General features: G+C 43.6%; 1 long non-coding RNA gene across 1 annotated transcript in view; it reads left to right on the top strand.

Moving 5' to 3' along the window:
- Nucleotides 1-18,808, top strand: part of LOC311115005 — a 29,293-nt gene extending 10,485 nt beyond the window's left edge. Inside the window, exons 2-3 of the long non-coding RNA XR_014611185.1 lie at nt 7,770-7,880; nt 18,751-18,808. This is a non-coding gene — a long non-coding RNA (uncharacterized lncRNA). The remainder of the gene's footprint in view (nt 1-7,769; nt 7,881-18,750) is intronic.
- The last annotated feature ends 5,459 nt before the right edge of the window (nt 18,809-24,267 follow it).

The following is a 24,267-nucleotide window of genomic DNA, read 5'->3' as shown; positions in this document are numbered from 1 at the left end:
TTGAAGTTATTGATGATCCGATAAATGGTTGATTTAGGTGCAATCTTACTAGCAGCAATATCCTTGCCTGTGAAGCCCTTTTTGTGCAAAGCAATGATGACGGCACGTGTTTCCTTGCAGGTAACCATGGTTAACAGAGGAAGAACAATGATTTCAAGCACCACCCTCCTTTTAAAGCTTCCAGTCTGTTATTCTAACTCAATCAGCATGACAGAGTGATCTCCAGCCTTGTCCTCGTCAACATTCTCACCTGTGTTAACAAGAGAATCACTGACATGATGGCAGCTGGTCCTTTTGTGGCAGGGCTGAAATGCAGTGGAAATGTATTTTTGGGATTAAGTTCATTTTCATGGCAAAGAGGGACTTTGCAATTAATTGCAATTCATCGGATCACTTTTCATGACATTCTGGAGTATATGCAAATTGCCATCATCAAAACTGAGGCAGCAGACTTTGTGAAAATTAGTATTTGTGTCATTCTCAAAACTTTTGACCACGACTGTAGTCAGGCAGGCCTGGGCTGTATTCACTAGAAACCAAACAGAAGCAAACGTTTTGCAACGGTGTCCTACTAATGAATAGACCCCTGGTGTGGATCAGTGGATGGATCATGGCCATATCGCCACGTTGCTTTTTTTTTACCAGCAGCTCTCTGTCTGCCTATCTGTCTCTGTCTGTCTGCTACAGTAAATACATCTGTGTGTGTGTGTGTGTCCTTACATTAATATCTTACATTGTAATGCGTAATAACCTTATTTGGCCTATGCCCTCCAACTAAAATTACCACACAGGCTGCAACCAACCAACCAACCAACCAACCAACCAACCGACCGACAGAAATGAGGCTATGACTAAATAGGGAAAACAACCACTCCTCAATATGTCCACTGACTTAACTGACTGCAGTCTTTGAGTAGTTTTTTCTTTCTTTCTTTTTAGCCATTAGTTGAGTCATAAACCAGGCTGTGTAATTAGTGTCCAGGCCAGGGCTTGGTGTCCCGCCCTAGGCCTACACTGCAAGGAGAGGGAGTCTCTCTCAACCCTCCCACTTTTCCCACCGCATTTAATGTCCAGGTTCTGGAGCCGACGTAGCCAAGTCGCCCTGTCTTCCTCAGAGAAAAACGGCTTGATTCTAGCCCTTAGGCTACCGTTCAAAAGACATGACCTGTAATACCGGCGCTACATTTGATTTATTTCAATCTTTCATTGGTAGGCCGCATTTTCCATTCATAAAGCATATCGCGGGCTGTTTTAAGACGAGGCTACTTGCAGACTGGACCGTTAACCATTTGTTTAGGCTACACCTTGTTCAGGAATGTTACCTCATTAGCTAGCGATAGCTAACTACCTGGGGCGCGTTCAGCAGGACGCAACGTTTTGGAACCTTCAGATAGCATATTTCTATGTAGAAAAAACATTCATATTAATTAAGGAATAATTTCTATCTGCAACATTCAAGAACGTTTTTCAACTGAACGTGGCCATGGTAACATTACCAGTAGCCTACTGAACGTAGCCATGGTAACATTACCAGTAGCCTACTGAACGTAGCCATGGTAACATTACCCGTAGCCTACTGAACGTAGCCATGGTAACTTTACCAGTAGCCTACTGAACGTAGCCTTGGTAACATTACCAGTAGCCTACTGAACGTAGCCATGGTAACATTACCAGTAGCCTACTGAACGTAGCCATGGTAACTTTACCAGTAGCCTACTGAAGATAGCCATGGTAACTTTACCAGTAGCCTACTGAATGTAGCCATGGTAACATTACCAGTAGCCTACTGAACGTAGCCATGGTAACATTACCAGTAGCCTGCTGAACGTGGCCCTACTGAACGTAGCCATGGTAACATTACCAGCAGTCTATATGCTGGGTTAATAACTCCTCTTACCACTACACTATATCTGACTGGGTTAATAACTCCTCTTACCACTACACTATATCTGACTGGTTAATAACTCCTCTTACCACTACACTATATCTGACTGGTTAATAACTCCTCTTACCACTACACTATATCTGACTGGGTTAATAACTCCTCTTACCACTATATCTGACTGGGTTAATAACTCCTCTTACCACTATATCTGACTGGGTTAATAACTCCTCTTACCACTACACTATATCTGACTGGTTAATAACTCCTCTTACCACTACACTATATCTGACTGGGTTAATAACTCCTCTTACCACTACACTATATCTGACTGGGTTAATAACTCCTCTTACCACTACACTATATCTGACTGGGTTAATAACTCCTCTTACCACTACACTATATCTGACTGGGTTAATAACTCCTCTTACCACTACACTATATCTGACTGGGTTAATAACTCCTCTTACCACTACACTATATCTGACTGGGTTAATAACTCTCACCACTACACTATATCTGACTGGTTAATAACTCCTCTTACCACTACACTATATCTGACTGGGTTAATAACTCCTCTTACCACTACACTATATCTGACTGGGTTAATAACTCCTCTTACCACTACACTATATCTGACTGGTTAATAACTCCTCTTACCACTACACTATATCTGACTGGTTAATAACTCCTCTTACCACTACACTATATCTGACTGGGTTAATAACTCCTCTTACCACTACACTATATCTGACTGGGTTAATAACTCCTCTTACCACTACACTATATCTGACTGGTTAATAACTCCTCTTACCACTACACTATATCTGACTGGGTTAATAACTCCTCTCACCACTACACTATATCTGACTGGGTTAATAACTCCTCTTACCACTACACTATATCTGACTGGGTTAATAACTCCTCTTACCACTACACTATATCTGACTGGGTTAATAACTCCTCTTACCACTACACTATATCTGACTGGGTTAATAACTCCTCTTACCACTACACTATATCTGACTGGTTAATAACTCCTCTCTTACCACTACACTATATCTGACTGGGTTAATAACTCCTCTTACCACTACACTATATCTGACTGGTTAATAACTCCTCTTACCACTACACTATATCTGACTGGGTTAATAACTCCTCTTACCACTACACTATATCTGACTGGTTAATAACTCCTCTTGCCACTACACTATATCTGACTGGGTAAATAACCCCTCTTACCACTACACTATATCTGACTGGGTTAATAACTCCTCTTACCACTATATCTGACTGGGTTAATAACTCCTCTTACCACTATATCTGACTGGGTTAATAACTCCTCTTACCACTACACTATATCTGACTGGTTAATAACTCCTCTTACCACTACACTATATCTGACTGGGTTAATAACTCCTCTTACCATTACACTATATCTGACTGGGTTAATAACTCCTCTTACCACTACACTATATCTGACTGGGTTAATAACTCCTCTTACCACTACACTATATCTGACTGGGTTAATAACTCCTCTTACCACTACACTATATCTGACTGGGTTAATAACTCCTCTTACCACTACACTATATCTGACTGGGTTAATAACTCCTCTCTCTCCTGGCTGTGTAGGACTAGGGCAGTCCACCAACCTTCCTTGACTATGTCTCTGACTATGTCTCTGTCGGTTGGTGTACTGCCCTAGTCCTACACAGCCAGGAGAGAGACCGACAGAGAGGTTGGTGTACTGCCGTAGTCCTACACAGCCAGGAGAGAGACCGACAGAGACATGGTCAAGGAAGGTTGGTGTACTGCCCTAGTCCTACACAGCCAGGAGAGAGACCGAGACATATCGGATGGTTTTATCTTTAATTTGCAGGCTGAGCAAGGAGCCAATAGCCTATAATGATCTACCCTCCAAACACAAATAATTGCATTTTAACTTGGCAATATCATATTAACATGTATTGTTTGCGCAAAGGTTTTATTTGTTCCTTCCAATCTCAAAAAGGGTGTTATTATGTTAGCGATTTTCAACAGTCATCAGCCTCTGCATTCTTTATTTGTTTCCTGTTTTTTCATCTAGGTTTCAGAGTTTTTTTTTTTCAGGTTTTCACTTCTTTTAAATTAAGCATATAGGAGGACCTGTTTCTTTGTTAACCGCTCAACACAGAATAGCCGCATTGTGCGCACTCCCTCAAATCGTTTGGAGAAAATATCCTTTCTATTTTATTCGGCTTTTTTTAATTGTATTCTTCATACTATAAAATAATGCCATGGAATTCTAAGCAAATCTTGTCTGCTAAATGAACTAGTGTAGCCCACAGCCATATGGCATAGCCAGATCAGGGCCTAACATAAGGACAACTCAGAGTATGCTATTCTGATCTTCTGAATTAAAAATAATAATAATTCATATCATAATGTTTCTTTAGACCCGCCTAAAATAAATAATGGAATAAATTGATTCATTAGACTTTTTAGAATGTAGATGTTCCAAAGGTCCACATCAACGGCTTGTAGGCTATGCGTGGAAGCCAGAGATGCTAAATGTGTTTGTTTATTAACTGTCAATTACTGAGGCCAGCAGTTATTTGAATGACAATCACTGGCTGATAAAATGTCATGACCGCCACAGCCCTTCAGTTAGCCCTCTAACCTCCTCACCCTTATTAACCTGAGCAAACCACACACACACACACACACACACACACACACACACACACACACACACACACACACACACACACACACACACACACACAGTCATCTCCACTGTGGTCTACATACCACATCATCTCATCAGCATTCAGTAATAGAGAATGAATTAGCGTTAGTTGAGTTGTATGTGTGTTAGCACTCAGTAGGCTAATTAAATGTGGTGGTGTGTGTGTGTGTGTGTGTGTGTGTGTCTGCTGAGTGGTGTGTGTGTGTGTGTGTGTGTGTGTGTGTGTGTGTGTGTCTGCTGAGTGGTGTGTGTGTGTGTGTCTGCTGAGTGGTGTGTGTGTGTGTGTGTGTGTGTGTGTGTGTGTGTCTGCTGAGTGGTGTGTGTGTGTGTCTGCTGAGTGGTGTGTGTGTGTGTGTGTCTGCTGAGTGGTGTGTGTGTCTGCTGACTGGTGTGTGTGTGTGTGTGTGTGTGTGTGTCTGCTGAGTGGTGTGTGTGTGTGTGTGTCTGCTGAGTGGTGTGTGTGTGTGTGTGTGTGTGTGTGTGTGTGTGTGTGTGTGTGTGTGTGTGTCAGCTGAGTGGTGTGTGTGTGTGTGTGTGTCTGCTGAGGGGTTGTGTGTGTGTCTGCTGAGTGGTGTGTGTGTGTGTGTGTCTGCTGAGTGGTGTGTGTGTGTGTCTGCTGAGTTCTGTCATTCGGTCCTCCGAATGACAGAAATCACATTTATATGATACAAATGTATCTTAACAAAACATGCAACTCCTGTAATGAAGCAGCCAATAAAACGTCATTTTCAAACATTTGCCAAGCTGCAATTCATGGGAAAAAGGGAAAACATGACAGAGATTAAAATCTCCTTTTAGAGACTTAGAAAAAGGGTGAATCTAAAGATGCAACAACTAGGAGGGGTTGCTAATATAACTAGGATTGTGCGTTCGGCTTCTGGACAACGACGGAAAGTTTATATGAAAACCAATAGAACAGGAGAGAGATGGCATATGAGGAAGTCTTTCATAGTCAGCGTGAGTGGCAAAAGGCCTAATTGATTATTGAGTTGGGCTGTCAGTGAAAATCATCTCAAATATGTGTGAAGATAAAGTGTCTTGAGAATAATTTGAAAATGTTGAGACGAAGAGGAAGGAGTGTGATGAAGATAGCCGTGAAATTGATTTTGAGAAACTAACAACGTTATTATTGAAATGAAACTGTTCCACGAAAATGCACATATGAAAATCAGAACTGACACGCAGATCGGTAGAAATGCTAGGATAAATGGTATGCTCCCCCAAACTTGAAACTCACACACACCCCCTAAGAAGATTTTATAAAATAATTGTCTCCACCTTTCCATGGTCGGATTTTCAAGCAAGGTAAGACATTCCTCATAATATGAAGTAAAACATTCGGGTTTCAAACAATTAAGTATGTTTTCAAAATGCAGCTTCCAGCTTCCAGCTCACATTGTAAAGTGGTGGGTGACACGCTGATAGTCTGCCAACCGTTGTTTTGTTTCTTCCGGTCAATTTGGCCAGGAACAATTTTAATTTATCAGCTTTTATTTATTTTTTACGGCCAATAGCCGGCAACGGTAACAGATACTAATTTTAACGTAGCCTCCTAATACAGCTGAATTAATGGTTGGCCACTTGAACAGGCGGTCTCATTGTCAGTACACTGACCTTTATATATATATACACACACACACACACAAGGCCTTGTTTCATATGTGACCGACTGGCTCGATTCGGTCCGATGTAGAAACATTTGAAATTGTGTTTTTTATATTGGATAAAAGTAGAGACTCCGAGCTAGAAAACTGTATATCATACACTACAGTTGAGGAACAATGGGAAAGTAATTCTGTAACCTCACTTTTGAGAAAATGGCCCTTGTTTTGGTACACCCACTGGAGAGCTCTTCTTTGTCTGCACCCATTTAGCCGCATTCACACCCTCTTAAGCTTTAGCCCCACCCATCTCTTTAAGGGTTGATCCGAGCGTTCTGTCCTAACAACAGCAGTCAATCACCCAAGCTAACTGGCTAACGTTGGCTAGCTTGCTAGCTACTTCCAGACACAAACGAGAGAACATCTCACTCTGACCATTTTACTCGCCCTAGCAGAGCTGGTTAGGCTGTTTTTATGTAATCCAGAGCGTTGGTGACTGCAACTGTGCTGCTGGGAACAATTTACGCTTTTTTGCCAATGTTTACTGACACCGGCCATATTCAACGGATGTTGAGCGTTTGTAAATTCGACAGTTATTCTGCGCTCTGGCACACTCAGACGAGAGTGCTCTGAACCAGAGCGAATTGACCAGCTACGTCTATCAACAGTTGTTGCAGTGACATCATTAACATTATGTTGAAATAGTTACTTGCATAGTGGAGTCTTTTGTCAAGACATGTAGCTAGCTGGCTAAACAATGAACCATAATCCCAACCCATGACGTTACTACCCTGCATGAATCTGCAGGTAGCTAACCAACCAGGTTCAATGTTAGCTAGCTAACATTAGGCTATAACTAGCAAAGCAAATGGCTCTGAGATACAAATAGTATGTTTCTGTGGCTAAACCAACTAGGCTCGTAATTTTAACAATTGTATTCGTATTTACAGATGGCATACAAGTTTGGTATTAAGGCCCATGAAAGTTCACATGTTCCAGAAGGCATTTCTGCCAAAAGAAATGCATTTTGATTAAAAAAAATAATAAATGTTTACGTTCAAATGGCTCTCCTGTGAAGTAGTGACGTGCGACATACGCCTAGTTTCCTGAAACGAGTCACATATGCTGAGAGTGAGACATGCTCTTTGAAAACACATTTAGGGCCCTACATAGACCGCATAATAGTCTGCCTGTGGTTATTGTGTTCTGTATTTGACTAATTCCATGTTTTTACTCTCTCTCTCTCCTATCTTTCTCTCCTATCTTTCTCTCCTCTCTCTCTCCTCTCTTTCTCTCCTCTCTCTCTCTCCTATCTTTCTCTCCTTTCTCTCCTCTCTCTCTCCTCTCTTTCTCTCCTCTCTCTCTCTCCTCTCTCATCATTTCAATTTCTTCATCTTGCCTCCGTCTCTCTCTCATATTCTGTCTTCCCACTATCTCTCCCTCTCCTTTTTCTCTCTACTCTCTATCCCCTCCCTTTCTCTCTCTCTCTCTCTCTCTCCCATCCCATCCCTTCTCCCCTCCTCCCCCTCTCTCCCCTCCCCTCTCCCTCTCTCAGGTCTAGGTCAGTAGGACAGATAGTATGCTGAGTAAAGCGGCCACTATGGAGATCTCTATCAACAGGAACGGAGACACAGGGACGCTGGCGGAGGACGACAGCCTTGAACAGGTGAGTCACACACCCCCCCCAAAACACCCCTCTACCTGACTTACCGGCTCTTTCATGTCTTACCACAGGAGTGCTGTAGGCTGGTCCCAGATCTGTTTGAGCTCTTGCCTACTCCATTGCTGTCATTTGTCAGGCAGCACAAATATACTGGCACTCAGGATAGATGTGATGCGAGCCACATTCTCATATGTACAGTGCATTTGGAAAGTATTCAGACCCCTTGACTTTTTTCCACATTTTTGTTTACGTTACAGCCTTATTCTAAAAATGGATTAAATCGCATTTTTCCCCCCTCGTCAATCTACACACAACACCTCAAAATGACAAAACGAAAACAGGTTTTTAGAAATGTTCTGCAATGTAAAAAATAAAGAAAAACCCTGGAATGAGTAGGTGTGTCCAAACTTTTGACCGGTAGTGTAGTTCCATTAACAGGTAGCTATTAAGGGGCTTCAGCTAGGTGGTTTGTTTTATCAAATCAAATTGTATTTATGTGTTTGTTTTATCTCTGTGGGTGTATGAGAGAACCTGTTCGGGAGGTATTGCCTAACAAAGTTAACAGTGTGGTAAGTGTCCCTTCAGGAATAAGGTTGGACTTGAGGATCCTTTTGAATCTGATAATGTAAGGAAACCGTTGATTTGCATGCAAACAGTGTAATCATACCTTGACAGGCTATGTGTAACGTGGGAAGATATCTTTATTTTGTTGTTGTAGTGACTAGTTTAGAAGGTGGTCCCTCTGGTTAAAACCAGTCTTCCATATGGTGTGATACTTTTTAAGGCTGTAAACTATAGACTTATAGCTCTGCAGAACGCAAACATGTTGATACGATCTTAGGTATGTAGCCTTACTGTTCTAGATTAGAGATTAAGTCAGTGGAATGAGGTGTGATGGTTGTCAGTGTGTAACAGTTCGCCCCTAAAGCACACCTTGTTGAGCAAACACAACCAAGGTTAATGGGGACTGCAGATCCTGGAGGGAGGGAGGGAGGGAGGGAGGGAGCGTAGGTTTAAGGCAGTTAACAGGCTGGTGTTTGCCAACCTCGCTGTGTTCCAGGTTCCAGTAGTAAAGAGACAACCTCACTGTGTTCCAGTAGTAAAGAGACAACCTCACTGTGTTCCAGTAGTAAAGAGACAACCTCGCTGTGTTCCAGTAGTAAAGAGACAACCTCACTGTGTTCCAGTAGTAAAGAGACAACCTCACTGTGTTCCAGGTTCCAGTAGTAAAGAGACAACCTCGCTGTGTTCCAGGTTCCAGTATTAAAGAGACAACCTCACTGTGTTCCAGTAGTAAAGAGACAACCTCACTGTGTTCCAGTAGTAAAGAGACAACCTCGCTGTGTTCCAGTAGTAAAGAGACAACCTCGCTGTGTTCCAGTAGTAAAGAGACAACCTCGCTGTGTTCCAGTAGTAAAGAGACAACCTCACTGTGTTCCAGTAGTAAAGAGACAACCTCACTGTGTTCCAGGTTCCAGTAGTAAAGAGACAACCTCACTGTGTTCCAGGTTCCAGTAGTAAAGAGACAACCTCACTGTGTTCCAGGTTCCAGTAGTAAAGAGACAACCTCGCTGTGTTCCAGTAGTAAAGAGACAACCTCGCTGTGTTCCAGTAGTAAAGAGACAACCTCACTGTGTTCCAGTAGTAAAGAGACAACCTCACTGTGTTCCAGTAGTAAAGAGACAACCTCGCTGTGTTCCAGGTTCCAGTAGTAAAGAGACAACCTCACTGTGTTCCAGGTTCCAGTAGTAAAGAGACAACCTCGCTGTGTTCCAGTAGTAAAGAGACAACCTCACTGTGTTCCAGTAGTAAAGAGACAACCTCACTGTGTTCCAGGTTCCAGTAGTAAAGAGACAACCTCACTGTGTTCCAGGTTCCAGTAGTAAAGAGACAACCTCACTGTGTTCCAGTAGTAAAGAGACAACCTCACTGTGTTCCAGTAGTAAAGAGACAACCTCACTGTGTTCCAGGTTCCAGTAGTAAAGAGACAACCTCACTGTGTTCCAGGTTCCAGTAGTAAAGAGACAACCTCACTGTGTTCCAGGTTCCAGTAGTAAAGAGACAACCTCACTGTGTTCCAGTAGTAAAGAGACAACCTCACTGTGTTCCAGTAGTAAAGAGACAACCTCACTGTGTTCCAGTAGTAAAGAGACAACCTCACTGTGTTCCAGGTTAAGTAGTAAAGAGACAACCTCACTGTGTTCCAGTAGTAAAGAGACAACCTCACTGTGTTCCAGTAGTAAAGAGACAACCTCACTGTGTTCCAGTAGTAAAGAGACAACCTCACTGTGTTCCAGTAGTAAAGAGACAACCTCACTGTGTTCCAGTAGTAAAGAGACAACCTCACTGTGTTCCAGGTTCCAGTAGTAAAGAGACAACCTCACTGTGTTCCAGTAGTAAAGAAACAACCTCACTGTGTTCCAGGTTCCAGTAGTAAAGAGACAACCTCGCTGTGTTCCAGTAGTAAAGAGACAACCTCACTGTGTTCCAGGTTCCAGTAGTAAAGAGACAACCTCGCTGTGTTCCAGTAGTAAAGAGACAACCTCACTGTGTTCCAGTAGTAAAGAGACAACCTCACTGTGTTCCAGTAGTAAAGAGACAACCTCGCTGTGTTCCAGGTTCCAGTAGTAAAGAGACAACCTCGCTGTGTTCCAGGTTCCAGTAGTAAAGAGACAACCTCGCTGTGTTCCAGTTGTAAAGAGACAACCTCACTGTGTTCCAGGTTCCAGTAGTAAAGAGACAACCTCGCTGTGTTCCAGGTTCCAGTAGTAAAGAGACAACCTCGCTGTGTTCCAGTAGTAAAGAGACAACCTCACTGTGTTCCAGTAGTAAAGAGACAACCTCACTGTGTTCCAGTAGTAAAGAGACAACCTCGCTGTGTTCCAGTAGTAAAGAGACAACCTCACTGTGTTCCAGGTTCCAGTAGTAAAGAGACAACCTCGCTGTGTTCCAGTAGTAAAGAGACAACCTCGCTGTGTTCCAGGTTCCAGTAGTAAAGAGACAACCTCACTGTGTTCCAGTAGTAAAGAGACAACCTCGCTGTGTTCCAGGTTCCAGTAGTAAAGAGACAACCTCGCTGTGTTCCAGTAGTAAAGAGACAACCTCACTGTGTTCCAGTAGTAAAGAGACAACCTCACTGTGTTCCAGTAGTAAAGAGACAACCTCGCTGTGTTCCAGTAGTAAAGAGACAACCTCACTGTGTTCCAGGTTCCAGTAGTAAAGAGACAACCTCACTGTGTTCCAGGTTCCAGTAGTAAAGAGACAACCTCACTGTGTTCCAGGTTCCAGTAGTAAAGAGACAACCTCACTGTGTTCCAGGTTCCAGTAGTAAAGAGACAACCTCACTGTGTTCCAGGTTCCAGTAGTAAAGAGACAACCTCGCTGTGTTCCAGTAGTAAAGAGACAACCTCACTGTGTTCCAGGTTCAGTAGTAAAGAGACAACCTCACTGTGTTCCAGTAGTAAAGAGACAACCTCACTGTGTTCCAGGTTCAGTAGTAAAGAGACAACCTCACTGTGTTCCAGGTTCCAGTAGTAAAGAGACAACCTCGCTGTGTTCCAGGTTCCAGTAGTAAAGAGACAACCTCACTGTGTTCCAGGTTCCAGTAGTAAAGAGACAACCTCACTGTGTTCCAGTAGTAAAGAGACAACCTCACTGTGTTCCAGTAGTAAAGAGACAACCTCACTGTGTTCCAGTAGTAAAGAGACAACCTCACTGTGTTCCAGTAGTAAAGAGACAACCTCACTGTGTTCCAGTAGTAAAGAGACAACCTCACTGTGTTCCAGTAGTAAAGAGACAACCTCGCTGTGTTCCAGGTTCCAGTAGTAAAGAGACAACCTCACTGTGTTCCAGTAGTAAAGAGACAACCTCACTGTGTTCCAGTAGTAAAGAGACAACCTCAGTGTTCCAGTAGTAAAGAGACAACCTCGCTGTGTTCCAGTAGTAAAGAGACAACCTCACTGTGTTCCAGTAGTAAAGAGACAACCTCACTGTGTTCCAGTAGTAAAGAGACAACCTCGCTGTGTTCCAGTAGTAAAGAGACAACCTCACTGTGTTCCAGTAGTAAAGAGACAACCTCACTGTGTTCCAGTAGTAAAGAGACAACCTCACTGTGTTCCAGTAGTAAAGAGACAACCTCACTGTGTTCCAGGTTCCAGTAGTAAAGAGACAACCTCACTGTGTTCCAGGTTCCAGTAGTAAAGAGACAACCTCACTGTGTTCCAGGTTCCAGTAGTAAAGAGACAACCTCGCTGTGTTCCAGGTTCCAGTAGTAAAGAGACAACCTCACTGTGTTCCAGTAGTAAAGAGACAACCTCGCTGTGTTCCAGGTTCCAGTAGTAAAGAGACAACCTCACTGTGTTCCAGTAGTAAAGAGACAACCTCGCTGTGTTCCAGGTTCCAGTAGTAAAGAGACAACCTCACTGTGTTCCAGGTTCCAGTAGTAAAGAGACAACCTCGCTGTGTTCCAGGTTCCAGTAGTAAAGAGACAACCTCACTGTGTTCCAGTAGTAAAGAGACAACCTCGCTGTGTTCCAGGTTCCAGTAGTAAAGAGACAACCTCACGATCTGGATCTGGACTGAAATAGTCGTTCTTTTTTAGCCAGTCCTTCAGTCAGAGACACAGAGACACAGAGACACTGTAGGCCTACTGTAAGTCAGCATCCCTATTCGTGTAAACAGGGTCCATAGGCTCTGTTCAAAAGTGCTGTCAGTTGGACGCAGCCCAGCAGTGTGCTGGAGGATGCTTTTTTTCCATCAGGGGTTGAAGAATCAAGGCTATTTATTGTTCTTTTAGATGAATATTTACAGACGTTGTCATAGGAACAAGGCCATTTTTCTTCCGGAAACTGCTATGACTTTGTCCTTGGAGCTTTAACCTAGTCCAGTCGTTCTCCATTATTGCTGGTCTAGTCGATATTAACCCTGTTGTAGTCAGGGATGTGCATTTGAAACCGTTTCTGTGTTGGAATAGCCCGCTCTCATGAAAATTATTTGGAGTAGTTTGCATGTGAACGATTCGTGGTTTCTGTGATCTTACTGTTGTTCTTCCAATAGTCTGTCTGGTAAGCATGCCAGCAGTGGGGCTGTTTTTTAAAAGTTTCTTTCTGCTGTAATCTGATGCCGACTGTCTGCGCTGTCTATGGTGTAACACGCAAATACCCACGAGATACCGGCAAGGTGGCTGTTTGGAAAGTTCCTTAGTAATCTGATAGGTACAGTTGCCTAACTGCAGTCTGTGCTGGTTGTGGTGTAACACACAGAGAGATGGCGGTAGAGACTCTCACACCAACACACCACACCATCACACCACATCACACTACACACCATCACACCACACCAACACAACACACCATCACAACACACCAACACACCACATCACACCATCACACCACACCAACACAACACACCATCACACCACACCACACCAACACACCACACCATCACAACACACCAACACACCACATCACACTACACACCATCACACCACACCAACACAACACACCATCACACCACATCACACCATCACACCACACCAACACACCACACCATCACAACACACCAACACACCACATCACACCATCACACCACACCAACACAACACACCATCACACCACACCAACACATCACACCACACCACACCATCACACCACACCAACACAACACACCATCACACCACACCATCACACCACACCATCACAACACACCAACACAACACACCAACACACCAACACAACACACCATCACAACACACCATCACAACACACACAACACACCACACCAACACACCACATCACACTACACACCATCACAACACACCAACACAACACACCATCACAACACACAAACACACAAACACACCATCACAACACACACAACACACCATCACACCACACCACACCATCACACCACACCATCACAACACACCAACACACCATCACAACACACACAACACACCACACCAACACACCACATCACACTACACACCATCACAACACACCAACACAACACACCATCACAACACACCAACACACCATCACAACACACACAACACACCATCACACCACACCACACCATCACAACACACCAACACACCACATCACACTACACACCAACACACACCATCACACCACACCAACACAACACACCATCACAACACACCAACACACCACACCATCACACCACACCATCACACCACACCAACACAACCCACCAACACACCACATCACACCACACACCATCACACCACACCAACACAACACACCATCACACCACATCACACCACACACCACCACACCACACCACACCAACACAACACACCATCACACCATACCAACACACCACATCACACCACACCATCACACCACACCACACACCACCACACCACACCAACACACCACACCACACCAACACAACACACCAACACAACACACCAAATCACACCACACCACACCAACACACCACACCACACCATCACACCACACCAACACAACACACCATCACACCACACCAACACACCACATCACATCACACCACACCAACACAACACACCAACACACCACACCATCACACCACACCAACACAACACACCAACACACCACATCACACCACACCATCACAACACACCAACACAACAACACACCACACCAACACACCACACCACAACACAACACACACAACACACCAACACAACACACCAACACAACACACACAACACACCAACACAACACACACCACACCAACACACCAACACAACACACCATCACAACACACACAACACACCACACCAACACACCACACCAACACACCACACCAACACAACACACCAACACAACACACACAACACACCACACCAACACACCACACCAACACAACACACCAACACAACACACCAACACAACACAACACACCACATCAACACACGACACCAACACACCAACACAACACACCACCACACCAACACACCAACACAACACACCAACACAACACACCAACACAACACAACACACCACACCAACACACCAACACAACACACCAACACAACACACCAACTCAACACAACACAACACACACAACACACCACACCAACACAACACACACAACACACCAACACAACACACACAACACACCACACCAACACACCACACCAACACAACACACCAACACAACACAACACACCACATCAACACACGACACCAACACACCAACACAACACACCAACACAACACACCAACACAACACACCAACACAACACAACACACACAACACACCACACCAACACAACACACCACCACACCAACACAACACACCAACACAACACACCAACACAACACACCAACACAACACAACACACAACACACAACACACACAACACACCAACACAACACAACACAACACACCACAGAGAGATGAGACAATACGGGCCAGTGTGCAGTGCTAGCTGTGCCACTAGAGATCCTGGTTCGAATCCAGGCTCTGTCGTAGCCGGCCGCGACCGGGAGACCCATGGGGCGGCGCACAATTGGCCCAGCGTCGTCCAGGGTAGGGGAGGAAATGGCCGGCAGGGATGTAGCTCAGTTGGTAGAGCATGGCGTTTGCAACGCCAGGGTTGTGGGTTCGATTCCCACAGGGGGCCAGTATGAAAAAATGTATGCACTCACTAACTGTAAGTCGCTCTGGATAAGAGCGTCTGCTAAATGACTAAAATGTAAATGTAAATGTTTAGTGGAAACTGTAGCACAATGATAATGCAATTGTGTGTGTGTGTGTGTGTGTGTGTGTGTGTGTGTCTCAGCAGGAGTATGCTACTGTTACAGAGAGGTGGACTGGACATTGACCAGAATACAGGTGCCAAATTTACGGCTTCCCCCACCTGTCCAGAGAGAGAAAGGCATAGTGTTCCCACCATAAAGTCCAAGCTGCAAAATCAAAATGGTCTATATTGTACAAAATTATAAAAAAACAAAAATGAGCTTTTTGGTTAGGGTTAGGGATAAGGTTAGCAGTGTGTTTAGGGTTAGGGATAAGGTTAGCAGTGTGTTTAGGGTTAGGCATAAGGTTAGCAGTGTGTTTAGGGTTAGGGATACGGTTAGCAGTGTGGTTAGGGATAAGGTTAGCAGTGTGTTTAGGGTTAGGGACAAGGTTAGCAGTGTGTTTAGGGTTAGGGTTAAGGTTAGCAGTGTGTTTAGGGTTAGGGATAAGGTTAGCAGTGTGTTTAGGGTTAGGGACAAGGTTAGCAGTGTGTTTAGGGTTAGGGTTAAGGTTAGCAGTGTGTTTAGGGTTAGGGATAAGGTTAGCAGTGTGTTTAGGGTTAGGGACAAGGTTAGCAGTGTGTTTAGGATTAGGGATAAGGTTAGCAGTGTGTTTAGGGTTAGGCATAAGGTTAGCAGTGTGGTTAGGGTTAGGCATAAGGTTAGCAGTGTGGTTAGGGATAAGGTTAGCAGTGTGGTTAGGGTTAGGGATAAGGTTAGCAGTGTGGTTAGGGTTAGGGATAAGGTTAGCAGTGTGGTTAGGGTTAGGCTTAAAATCAACAAATAATAAAATAGAAATAGACGGGACTTTGCCTCTTGGTCGCATTAACGCAGGATTCTTTGTTTTTCACACAGAAAAGGAAAGATAAAATGCAGAAAAAAAATCTTGCTGTGTTTTGTAAACGCAGATTTAAAATGCTTCTTATTGTAAATTCTGCTCGGCTTCAGTCAGGATTCGCTCCAAATCATGAATGTAAAAGGACTGATTTCGTGCTTCAGTTGCACTTAAATATCTTTGCTCTCCTCGTTGGATCACCAAACAGACTCGGACTGATGTTTAGGCTACTTTTCTCTGGTACTTTCCTCTGGCATAGTTTTTCTCCGGTAGCAAGTTAAAATGCAAGATTAACTTCAAGCAAAACATTAGGAAATGTAGCTGGCTACATTCTTTCTATGATAAACATTAGAAATATGATGGCCATCCATCATTAAAAAAAACTAAAAATACCTTGCTTTTTCATTATAAGCTAATTTGATTGTGTGGCTGCTAGCCAAATGGCGTTGCACGTCTGCCATCTGATGAAAATGATTTTCGGCCAAATGTGTTGCAATGTATTTTGTGTGACGAAAATCTATAGTTGCACGCCCCTTATCACAAAACACCACTGTTGACTTTCAATATAATATACTGAACAAAAATATAAATGCAACATGTAACAATTTCAAAGATTTTACTGAGTTACTGAGATAGGAGGAAATCAGTCAATTGAAATGAATTAATTAGGCCCTTATCTATGGATTTCACATGACTGGGCAGTGGCGCAGCCATTGGTGGGCCAGGGAGGGCATAGGCTCACCCACTGGGGAGCCAGGCCCAGCCAATCAGAATGAGTTTCCCCCCCCGCCCCCTCAGACGATCCCGCAGGTGAAGAAGCCGGATGTGGAGGTCCTGGGCTGGCGTGGTTACATGGTCTGCGGTTGTGAGGCCGGTTGGATGTACTGCCAAATTCTCTAAAATGACGTTGGCGGTGGCATATGGTAGAGAAATGAACATTTATCTTGGCAAAGTGGAAATGCTGACTAACGGGGGTGTAAACAAATTTGTGCACATTTTGAGAGAAATAAGCTTTTTGTGCGTATGGAACATTTCTGGGATCTTTTTATTTCAGCTCATGAAACATGAGACCAACACTTGACATGTTGCTTTTATATTGTTGTTCAGTGTAAAACGCAGGTGAAATGGTTTAAAACACAGAGATTTTTTTTAATGGTCTGCATTTTGAAAATGCAGATTTCTGAAAGCTAATGCGGCCCCTGATAGTGAAGATCTGCAATAGATTATTTAATTTGTAGATGGATGGAGGATCCTTCTACCAATGGGGGCCCAGTCCACAAAGCTACAGAACATTACAGTATATCACGGTTTCAGTTTTGGGCTCAAATGTCCTGGTACTGGGTAAAGTTCATGATGCTGTTGACCTTAACAAAGGCCCCAGGACCAGTAACATCAAAGCCCCATAACATCAAAGATCCACCAGCATATTTTACAGTAGGTACGGGGTTCTGTTCTGCTCACGCCAAACCCACCACTGGTCAGGCATGGCCAAAGAGCTTTTTATTTTCAAGTCATCTGACCAAAGCACAGGTTCCAATCCAAGAGCCAATGCCGTTTAGGGAAACTCCAGGCATTTTACATTTGTTGGATGACATGAAAATGGAGCTCTTTGGCCATGCATACCAATGGTGGGTTTGGCATCAAAATGAGAATGCATGAGCAGAAAATAACCCCCATACCTACTGTAATGTGCTTCCACTGGTCCTTGGGGCCCTTGTTAAGGTCAACGGCATTATGAATTTTACCCAGTACCAGGACATTTTAGCCAAAAACTTGGTTGCCTCTGCCAGTTTTTGCCTAAAATGTCTTTATTTATTTGAACTCTGGGTCTTCTTTTACTGTGGCGGTCCTCATGAGAGCCAGTTTCATCATAGCGCTTGATGGTTTTTGCGACTGCACTTGAAGAAACTTTCAGAGTTCTTGACATTTTCCGTATTGACTGACCTTCATGTCTTAAAGTAATGATGGACTGCAGTTTCTCTCCTTGAATGAATAGGTGTGTCCAAACTTTTGACTGGTACTGTATATCATTGTTTAAAACTTTGATTGCCTAGCCTGAGTGTCAATGGAGTTAGCAAGAGAACTAACAGATCTGGGACCAGGTTACTGACTTCCCCATATCACTACATTCCGTAGCCCATGAAGAGAACTAACAGATCTGGGACCAGGTTACTGACTTCCCCATATCACTGTCTTTTGCAACCTGTCTTGATTCAGTTACACATTGTCTTTTTTTTTGTTTTCTGTCTGTCGGTTTTCACCCTCCCACCCCCCCTCCATCTGTGTCCAGGTTGCTAAGCTACAGTGGCGCTTAGATGAGAAGGTAGGGAGTTCCACAATTACCAGGGTGAGAAGAACAACACTGTCACTGTGTGTTTTGTGTGTACTATAGATTCAAGCAATGCCACCTAATGCTTTGTTCACGTCTGACTTGATGAATGAAATAGGCCTAGTTGTTATTACACCAAGCATAACTTAAGATGGCTGCTAGGCTGCACATGGTGTATTTGTACGTTGATGACAAAGCATTAGGCAGGTTGACTGAACCTGTGTGTTGTGTTTTTGGCCCCTCCTCTTCTTGGCTAACCTCTGGCGGAAGCTCTGTCCAAATCAAATCAAATCAAATCGAGGACATGTCTCAGGGCTACCATTTTACTTGCATAAATATTTTTCTGTGTGACCTGGATTTGTTTATTTAGGAGCACCATTACGCCTAGAAGAATTAAGGGCTCTAGCTTTATTACCTCAAATATTTGTCATTGTGCTCCTACATTTATTTGTGTGCTCCTACATTTCTTTGTGTGCTCCTACATTTCTTTGTGTGCTCCTACATTTCTTTGTGTGCTCCTACATTTCTTTGTGTGCTCCTACATTTATTTGTGTACTCCTACATTTATTTGTGTGCTCCTACATTTATTTGTGTGCTCCTACATTTATTTGTGTGCTCCTACATTTATTTGTGTGCTCCTACATTTATTTGTGTGCTCCTACATTTCTTTGTGTGCTCCTACATTTCTTTGTGTGCTCCTACATTTCTTTGTGTGCTCCTACATTTCTTTGTGTGCTCCTACATTTCTTTGTGTGCTCCTACATTTCTTTGTGTGCTCCTACATTTCTTTATGTGCTCCTACATTTCTTTGTGTGCTCCTACATTTCTTTGTGTGCTCCTACATTTCTTTGTGTGCTCCTACATTTCTTTGTGTGCTCCTACATTTATTTGTGTGCTCCTACATTTCTCTGTGTGCTCCTACATTTCTTTATGTGCTCCTACATTTCTTTGTGTGCTCCTACATTTCTTTGTGTGCTCCTACATTTATTTGTGTGCTCCTACATTTATTTGTGTGCTCCTACATTTATTTGTGTGCTCCTACATTTATTTGTGTGCTCCTACATTTATTTGTGTGCTCCTACATTTATTTGTGTGCTCTTACATTTCTTTGTGTGCTCCTACATTTCTTTGTGTGCTCCTACATTTCTTTGTGTGCTCCTACATTTCTTTGTGTGCTCCTACATTTCTTTGTGTGCTCCTACATTTCTTTGTGTGCCCCTACATTTTCCAACTTAGGCGCACACGTGCTCCTTGTAAAAAAAAAAGGCAGTGCCTGTATCTTCTACAGACCCACTTTTTCTGACACAATCCTGTGATAAAGGAAACGAATCGTCATGCAGGCTAAAAGAGGGCGGCACCATAGAGAATGATAGAGGACTCTTCTTTGTATCTGTCCCATTATGGTGTCTGTGAGTGCACAGGCAGCGCCATTTTTTGAGGTCATCTCCATTTTGAAGCAGTCACTTTTCTTCTCCAACTACTTCTATGAGTTGATAAACCAAGTGAAAGGGTGCATACTGCCACCTGGAGTGTGTTGTTTGAACAGGTATGAAGCCAAGGTTGGTGATTTTACTGCCACCTGCAGATGTGGAAACAACATCATTTGAGAAAATATTTGGGAAGGTGGGGGAAAAAATCACAGATTTTAGAGTTGTTTATTAACCATTATTTTACCAGGTATGTTGACAGAAAACATACAGCACTACTTTCTCTTGTACACTAAGGACCAGGGGAAGAGTTGACAACATAGTGCACTACTTTCTCTAAGGACCAGGGGAAGAGTTGACAACATAGTGCACTACTTTCTCTAAGGACCAGGGGAAGAGTTGACAACATAGTGCACTACTTTCTCTAAGGACCAGGGGAAGAGTTGACAACATAGTGCACTACTTTCTCTAAGGACCAGGGGAAGAGTTGACAACATAGTGCACTACTTTCTCTAAGGACCAGGGGAAGAGTTGCAGAGGAGAGGAGAATAATTGAAAACTATAAAAAAATAAGTAGCTCTCATGCTAGAAAAGGTTGGAGACCGCTGGAATACACACAGTAAATATGCAGATCAGAAGTGTGTTTCTAACTCCGGTGGTCACTGACACAGTAACAGTAGTGTGTTAGTTATTGCCTGGGCCCTGTGTGGGTTTTATTCTTTGTGCCCAACAACAACAACAACAACAACAACAACAACATACCAGTACACCTTTTGCTTTGTCTGTAGCATAACTTCCTACATATCTACTGTAGTCTATATGAAAGCATCAGAATGTTTAGGCTACATTTGGTTACTTCCCTTCTAGGGCAGCAGTCCCTGTCTCTGTCCCCTCTCTGTCTCTGTCCCCTCTCTGTCTCTGTTCCCTCTCTGTCCCCTCTCTGTCTCTGTCCCCTCTCCTTCTCTGGCCTCTCTGTCTCTGGCCTCTCTGTCTCTGTCCCCTCTCTTCTCTGTCCCATCTCTCTCTGTCTCTCTCTGTCCTCTCCGTCTGTCTCTCTCTCTGTCTCTCTCTGTCCTCTCCCTCTCCCTCTGTCTCTCTCTCTCCTCTCCCTCTCCCTCTGTCTCTCTCTCTCTCTCTCTCTCTCTCTGTCTCTCTCTCTGTCTCTCTCTCTCTCTCTCTCTCTCTCTCTCTCTCTCTCTCTCTCTCTCTCTCTCTCTCTCTCTCTCTCTCTCTGTCCCCTCCTGTCTGCCTGTTTCAGCTGTATTTTTATTTATTTATTTTACCAGGCAGGTCAATTATCAACTAATTCTTATTTACAACGACTGCCTGGCAAGAGCCAAACAAAACATACACAACTACTACTGTCAAATCTGTGGCGGTATGCGTCAAGCGTGTCAGAGTAGGCGTGCTGATCCAGGATTAGGCCCCCCCCCCCCCCCCTCTCCATGCAATCTTATCAGGTCCCCCCCCCTCTCTCCATGCAATCTTATCAGGTCCCCCCCCCTCTCCATGCAATCTTATTCATTGTGATCTAAAAGGCTGAACTGATCCTAGATCAACCCTCTTAATCTGGGACACCAGGCTACATACAGCCTCCTGATCTGCACACGTTTGACACCCAGCCTACCACGTTACCTGTCCGTCTCTGCATTAGCTAGCTCTATGGCGCTCTATGTCCTGGTGGGGACCCACGTTGTTTATTTTTTTTTTGTCCTATCACTAACGCACCTGATTTGAAATGAAAGGCTTGATGATGATGATGATGATAACGTTGATTCGTTTGATCGAGTGTTTGAGTAATAGGGCGAACACCAAAATGTGATGGGAGGGGGAATCGATATAGTTTGACGTCGGGGATATTATTTTTGACGATATGTCGTAATGTAACGATTTGACAATATCGCAATATTATTTTTTGCGGTAGTTGGCTCTACCTGCACTAAAACGCCAGTATTTTTTCCCTCCGTAGTGTGTTCTCCATCTTCTTTTTAAATAGGGAGACAGTTTGTTTTCAGCATTGTTATTTCCATGACCTGATCACAACTAGTTTTCTCACGGCGCTCTCTAGTCCCTCTGCAGCAGACCATATGGTGGAACATCGAATCCCAATACATATAGAATCACGAGCATAGCAATAGATACCCAAGTATGGTGATAATATCGTATCGTGAGGTGCCTGGCAATTACCAGCCCAATTCCCTATAGGACTAGGATTGAGAAACGCTGTTCTATAATATGGTGACTGATAGGGGTGTAACGATCCATCTACTACATCGATGTATCGATTTATATTCCTATGATCCAACTACATCGATCTGTGCTCGGCGAGTTGGTCTTTTGGACAACATATACATATATTAATCTAACATAGTTTTAAAATGTAACAAATCGATTGTATCGATACTAGGAAATAACCCATTGGATTTAAGCACGTCAGACTTTATATGGATGTTTTTTCTTAGCACTTTTAATGATAAAGGCTTTAAACATTACTCGATTCAGTCTGCCTATCCGTGACGTCATCGCCCCGCGCCAGCAGCAGCGCAAAGGCGCAAAGACAACAAAACATAGCATGGCGGACGACAGAGGAGAAGCCGACGAGCGAGAAATTATCAAGCCACCATTGCGGTCCTTACAAGAAACAGGAATCTAGGAAACTTCACCTGCACTGTCCAGTATCCAGGTATTTATTTCAGTCACACTGGTTGAATTTTTGGCTAAAAGGTTACTGAATCGATTTCAAGTCACTGAATCGTTTCGGATCGTATCGTTCTAAATGAACCAATATCGTCCTTGAATCGTATCGACAACCACGAATCGTGATACAAATCGAATCGTTGTTAAAACGAATCGTTACACCCCTAGTGACTGACTGTGGAAATAATACACACAACTAGTGAGTAGGACTAGACACAACTAGTGAGTAGGACTAGACACAACTAGTGAGTAGGACTAGACACAACTAGTGAGTAGGACTAGACACAACTAGTGAGTAGGACTAGACACAACTAGTGAGTAGGACTAGACACAACTAGTGAGTAGGACTAGACACAACTAGTGAGTAGGACTAGACACAACTAGTGAGTAGGACTAGACACAACTAGTGAGTAGGACTAGACAACTAGTGAGTAGGACTAGACACAACTAGTGAGTAGGACTAGACACAACTAGTGAGTAGGACTAGACAACTAGTGAGTAGGACTAGACACCTAGTGAGTAGGACTAGACACCTAGTGAGTAGGACTAGACACCTAGTGAGTAGGACTAGACACCTAGTGAGTCGGACTAGACACTAGTGAGTAGGACTAGACACCTAGTGAGTAGGACTAGACACCTAGTGAGTAGGACTAGACACCTAGTGAGTAGGACTAGACACCTAGTGAGTAGGACTAGACAACTAGTGAGTAGGACTAGACACCTAGTGAGTAGGACTAGACACCTAGTGAGTAGGACTAGACAACTAGTGAGTAGGACTAGACACCTAGTGAGTAGGACTAGACACCTAGTGAGTAGGACTAGACACCTAGTGAGTAGGACTAGACAACTAGTGAGGTAGGACTAGACAACTAGTGAGTAGAACTAGACACCTAGTGAGTAGGACTAGACACCTAGTGAGTAGGACTACACTAGTAGACTAGACACCTAGTGTGTAGGACTAGACACCTAGTGAGTAGGACTAGACACCTAGTGAGTAGGACTAGACACCTAGTGAGTAGGACTAGACACCTAGTGAGTAGGACTAGACACCTAGTGAGTAGGACTAGACACCTAGTGAGTAGGACTAGACACCTAGCCACACCACAGGAGGTTGGTGGCACCTTAATTGGGGAGGACGGGCTCGTGGTATTATTATGAGCCGTTCTCCCCTCAGCTGCCTCCACTGAGTAATAAAAGGTCATCATTAACAGACACAGTATTTAACGGTGGGTTCTTTTAAGTCTTGGGTTCCTTAATATTTTACTAACTGACATTTTGAAGGTCTTTCTGATCACCTCACGTGTTTGTTTTAGTCTGTAGTTGTCACAGTATGCTGTAGTAGAGTACTGTAATG

The sequence above is a fragment of the Coregonus lavaretus genome, assembly GCF_964263955.1.
Source record: "Coregonus lavaretus genome assembly, contig: HAP1_SCAFFOLD_5479, whole genome shotgun sequence".
Classification (NCBI taxonomy): Eukaryota; Metazoa; Chordata; class Actinopteri; order Salmoniformes; family Salmonidae; genus Coregonus; species Coregonus lavaretus.
Note: the sequence above shows the minus strand (reverse complement) of the source record. Positions and strands in the feature narration are given on the sequence as shown.